At 32.5% G+C, this 6,000-nt stretch overlaps 1 long non-coding RNA gene across 2 annotated transcripts in view; it reads left to right on the forward strand.

The window, feature by feature from the left end:
* Positions 1–3,248, forward strand: part of LOC118152971 (uncharacterized) — a 281,809-nt gene extending 278,561 nt beyond the window's left edge. For both annotated transcript variants that reach the window (XR_004742062.2, XR_004742065.3), the window contains one exon: positions 3,161–3,248. This is a non-coding gene — a long non-coding RNA (uncharacterized LOC118152971). The remainder of the gene's footprint in view (positions 1–3,160) is intronic.
* Positions 3,249–6,000: the final 2,752 nt, after the last annotated feature.

Consider the following 6,000-nt stretch of genomic DNA (forward strand, 5'->3'; position numbering starts at 1 on the left):
CTCAGATAGTTTTTTTTTCTTACAGATACTTGAAAAGAACAGAAACATAGTGTATGATTTTCCTACTGCTACTGTAACCAATTCCAGCACACTTAATGCTTCATATGCCATCCCATCTGGAACATTCCCAGAGGGTATGGCTTCCTTAGCACCATGCCCACATCCATAATGGCTGCTGATTGCATGGGAAGGCCCCTTCTTTTGCTCCCTTTGATTCCTTTTATCTGCCTTCCCCTTGTGGAGGGTTCCTCTGCAGGGATATACCCATTAACAAGACCACAAAAAAGAAGGAAAGAGAATTTCACACTCTTTTCTTCCAGATCAAGTTTAACCCTAAGTGGCTGCAAATTTCACTTTTATGAGAAATATGTAAATATTTATAAAACAAGATATATTTTTATATTATATTAAACATATAAAAATATATAAAACATTTTAAATCTCAAATATATTTTTATATGATATATAAATGTTATAAATTTATAACATTATAAAAATATAATGATGTATATATTTGGAATTTTTTAGGGAAAAGGGATTTTTTCTCTTTTTGGTCTTATAAAATTGGGTATGAAAAGTTTTTAAATGATATAATGCCTGACTTGCCCCATTTGGGCAGCAGCTTAGAAGGGGGATGTTATACCAGGCTAAAGGTCCTCCTCACATCCCAGGGACTCCCACGTTTTCTGGCTCCTTCCCTTTTTTATGATAAATTAAGATGTTATAACAATTCTGAATCTCAGGGTCTTTTTTGTTTTTGTTTTTTTGTGGGGAGAAGAATCGGTTTTGAAGTCCAGGGCATTTTTATCTTCTGTTGAAAATAGCAGAGGGAGAAAGAAAAAGAGGAGGGAACTTTTCCCTTCCATATTTACCTTCAGCTTCTTGAAAATGGGCTTCTGCAGAATAAATCTCAAGTTTTTACTTCAAAAAATTCAAAGTTTTATAAATTAATTTTAAAAAATAAAAAAGTGTTTTAAAAACAACAGGAATTAATTATCTCACAGGTTTGGAGGTCAGACATTTAAAATGCATTTCCTGGGCTAAAATCTATACGTTGCCAGGATTGTGTATTTTATGGAGACTCAAAGAGAAAACTTACTTTCTTTTCTAGCCTCTAAAGGTTGTGCACATTTCTTGGCTCCTGATCTTGTGTATCCTTACCTCTCTTTTTATTCTGACATCTCATTCTTTGACTCAGATCCTCTGAACAATACAGATAATCCTCTCATATAAAAAGCATTAATTTCATCACACCAGCAAAGGCCATGTACCATGTATATGGAATATATTTGCAACTTATAGGAAGCAGGATGTGGACACATTTGGAAAACCATTCTGAGATCTACCATACGTCATAAAAACAGTTAAGTCTTGTAATAAAGAAACCTAGTATATTTAATTCAATGCATTTTTTATGGAACAGATACCTATTGCCTGTTGCAATTAATTAGTACTTCAAGTAAATTGTGTCTTGCAACATGCTTGGGGAAAAAATTAAAGAAAATAATAAAATAGGTTTAAAATAATTTAAAGATTTATAAAGTAACTAAAAGAATACAGTAAAATAATATGTAAAATACAATTTTAAATTATATGATTGAAATGAAAATAAAAATTAATAGTTGAATAAGCCATTAAAACAAACAATCACAGATACACTTTCTGGTGACATAAAGTGAAGCAATATCACTTTAAAGATAGGCTAATCAAAGATAAAGTAATATAAATTATTTACTTTATATTACTTTATATAGAATATGCCTAAAGTATACATGATCTTGAGACAGATGTAGCCACTCAAGAAGGTCATCAGATAGCTCTATCGGCAGGAATTCACTGTGGGAAGCTATATTGGCTTTGTTCACAAAAAACTAATACAAGGTCTCTAACCTGAGCTTGGAAATACATTTTGGGTAATTTGGAGATAACTGAATTCAATTAATTAGACATTAATGAATGTCATTATAGACTTTTCAGCCTCTGGGATTGTGTTAAATTTAATGTTTGCTTTTCCAGAAAGCAAGCTCAAAATGGATTCGCTTAAAAAATACATAAATAAATACATGAATAAATAGGTTGACCACTGGATAAATAACTGTTTCTAGGGTAGGGCAGTAAAACATAAGATAGGACTGGAAGGTCATGTCATGCCAGAAATAAGAAATTACTCAAACAAGCAAACAAAACTGAGCCTGTCAAAGGTACTCAGGTGCCACACTTTAAGAGCACCAGCATTCAAATTAAAAATAAGTTCAGCAACAAATAATTAACATAGTATTGAATTCTAATGCAAAATTAACCAAATAAGCATGAGTTTATATTGACATGAATACTAGGGTCACAGAAAAAAAAGTGAAGGAAAGATGGACAATCTTTCTTATGGAAGAAGTATAAATAATTTACCTAATTACTCTTTGAATGTAAGCTTGATTTTGTGATGGGATTTCAAAGAATCAAAAAAAGGAAAAACAGTAATAGGATACTTCATCTCTGTGTGTTATTTCCAAAAGTATATTACAGCTGTCTAAGCATGAGAAAAAACAATGAACAAACTTATATTGAGGAATATATTCCATAAAAACAGAACCAGTTCTTAAAACTATTAAAGTCATGAGAAATAAGAAAGACTAGGAATCTTTCATAGACCACTAGAGATAAAGATAATTGATGTCTCAAAGTAATATGGATCCTGGAATATAAAAGGACTATAATGGGAAAATCTAGTGAAATACAAATAAAGATTAGACTGTAGCTGATAGTAACATAGCAAAATTGTTTTCCTAGTTTTGATAAATATATCCAGGTTATGTAAGATAATAATACTATGAGAAAATGGATAAAAGGTATACAGAAATTCATTATATATTTGCAGCTTTTCTGTAAATCTAAAATTATTCCCAAGTTAAATATTTAAAGAAAATAAATAACAGCTCTATAACAGATATTCATGTTGTCTTAAATAATATTTTAAAAATTAATATAAACTCATTATCTGAACTATCTAGTTTCAGTAAGCATTCTTAAAAAGTTTTTGTATTATTAATAACTCTTGCTTATTTTTCTGGATACTATCTCTTCTCTAGTGTTAAGCTTTTAGATTAATTAAAAATATAGAATGTGAAATTAATAAACATTCTAATAATTCATTTTAATTCTGTAGGTATGACGGATATTAAGACTTTTCATCGGACAAGTATCATCAAACATATTTTGAATGTTAATGTTGTGCAGGCAATTTGGAATTTACCAAACAAACCATAAATTGTTATCTCTGTAATGTTGAATGTCATATGTTTCTCTAATGATATTTTTATAGAAAGGAATTTTTTATTATTTCACATATTTTAACTTACATTGCAACATAAATGAAACAAAGATAGAAATTGCTCAGTAAAATTAAATATTTGCATCATGTAGCCAAAGATAGTAGCATTAGTTTACCGTCCATTATGTACAAGAAGTTATATTATGGAAAGTCTAAGATAAAAAAATTCCTTACAATTGTAACTTTAGTTATTTTAATTTTATTTTTAGTAAAAAAAAATTCATTATTTGCAGAATACTTTATTATACAAATATTGATATAACTATCCATGAAAATAGAAGACATTATGATAGAATATGAATAAATATTATTATAATCTTTGCCAGGTAATGTAGAAACATCTATACCAGCCATGGCTGGCATAGACAATGCCTAATTTCATATCATTTCCTGCCTATTCTCATTCCATTTTCATGATTACTACTAGCTTCAAATGGCTGAATATGAATATAGCATTTTATAAAGCTTTACAACAGCAATATTTTAATAATATATGATTAAATATAAAGAAAGTAGATATGAAAACAAAGATTTTAATTTTAAGAAAACATTGTGAGCAAAAATCTTTGTACATATTTTGAAAATTTTTTGTTTTTTCCTAAGTATTATGTAAACAAGGAGATATAACATTCTGTTTCTTATTATGCAGCTTAGTATGAAGTTCAATTAAATACCATTTCCCCAAGAATGAAAGTTTTTTTATTTATTTATTTTTAATTTATTTTTAATTTTTTATTGCATTTTAGGTTTTGGGGTACATGTGCAGAACATGCAAGACAGTTGCATAGGTACCCACAGGGCAGTGTGTTTTGCTTCCTTTCTCCCCTTCACCCACATTTGGCATTTCTCCCCAGGCTATCCCCCCAGCTCCCCCAACGCCTGCTGGCCCTCCCCTTTTCCCCCCAATAGAACCCAGTGTTTAGTACTCCCCTCCCTGTGTCCATGTGTTCTAATTTTCATCACCTGCCTATGAGTGAGAATATGTGGTATTTCATTTTCTGTTCTTGTGTCAGTTTGCTGAGAATGATGTTCTCCATCCCTACAAATGACACGACTCATCATTTCTGATTACTGCATAATATTCCATGGTGTATATGTGCCATATTTTCCCAATCCAGTCTATCATCAATAGGCATTTGGGTTGATTCCAGGTCTTTGCTATTGTAAACGGTGCTGCAATGAACATTCGTGTACATGTGTCCTTATAGTAGAACAATTTATAGTCCTTTGGATATATACCCAGTAATGGGATTGCTGGGTTAAATGGAATTTCTATTTCTAAGGCCTTGAGGAATTGCCACACTGTCTTCCACAATGGTCGAACTAATTTACACTCCCACCAACAGTGTAAAATTGTTCCTTTTTCTCCACATCCTCTCCAGCATCTATTGTCTCCAGATTTTTTAATGATCACCATTCTAACTAGCGTGAGATGGTATCTCAATGTGGTTTTGATTTGCATCTCTCTGATGACCAGTGATAATGAACATTTTTTCATATGATTGTTGGCCTCATATACGTCTTCTTTTGTAAAGTGTCTGTTCATATCCTTTGCCCATTTTTGAATGGGCTTGTTTGTTTTTTTCCTGTAAATCTGTTTGAGTTCTTTGTAAATTCTGGATATCAGCCCTTTGTCAGATGGGTAAACTGCAAAAATTTTTTCCCATTCTGTTGGTTGGCGATTCACTCTAGTGACTGTTTCTTTTGCCATGCTGAAGCTGTGGAGTTTGATTAGGTCCCACTTGTCCATTTTGGCTTTTGTTGCCAATGCTTTTGGTGTTTTGGTCATGAAGTCCTAGCCTACTCCTATGTCCTGGATGGTTTTGCCTAGATTTCCTTCTAGGGTTTTTATAGTGCCAGGTCTTATGTTTGTCTTTAATCTATCTGGAGTTAATTTTAGTGTAAGGTGTCAGGAAGGGGTCCAGTTTCTGCTTTCTGCACATGGCTAGCCAGTTTTCCCAACACCATTTATTAAACAGAGAATCCTTTCCCCATTGCTTGTTTTTGTCAGGTTTATCAAAGATTGTATGGTTGTAGATATGTTGTGTTGCCTCCAAGGCCTCTGTTTTGTTCCATTAGTCTATACCTCTGTTTTGGTACCAGTACCATACTGTTTTGATTACTGTAGCCTTGTAGTATAGTTTGAAATCCGGTAGTGTGATGCCCCCCGCTGTGTTCTTTTTGCTTAGAATTGACTTGGCTATGTGGGCTCTCTTTGGGTTCCATATGAAGTTCATGGTGGTATTTTTCCAATTCTGTGAAAAAAGTCAATGGTAGCTTGATGGGGATAGCGTTGATTCTGTAAATTACTTTGGGCAGTATAGCCATTTTCACGATATTAATTCTTCCTAACCATGAACATGGAATGTTTCTCCATTTGTTTGTGTCCTCTCTTATTTAATTGAGCAGTGGTTGGTAGTTTTCCTTGAAGAGGTCCCTTACGTTCCTTGTGAATTGTATTCCTAGGTATTTGATTTTTTTTGCAGCAATTGTGAATGGCAGTTCGTTCTTGATTTGGCTTTCTTTAAGTCTATTATTGGTGTAGAGGAATGCTTGTGATTTTTTCACGTTGATTTTATGTTCTGAGACTTTGCTAAAGTTGCTTATCAGTTTCAGGAGTTTTTGGGCTGAGGCGATGGGGTCTTCTGTGTATACTAGCATGTCGTCTGAATATA

This window comes from Callithrix jacchus, chromosome 1 (assembly GCF_049354715.1).
Source record: "Callithrix jacchus isolate 240 chromosome 1, calJac240_pri, whole genome shotgun sequence".
NCBI lineage: Eukaryota > Metazoa > Chordata > Mammalia > Primates > Cebidae > Callithrix > Callithrix jacchus.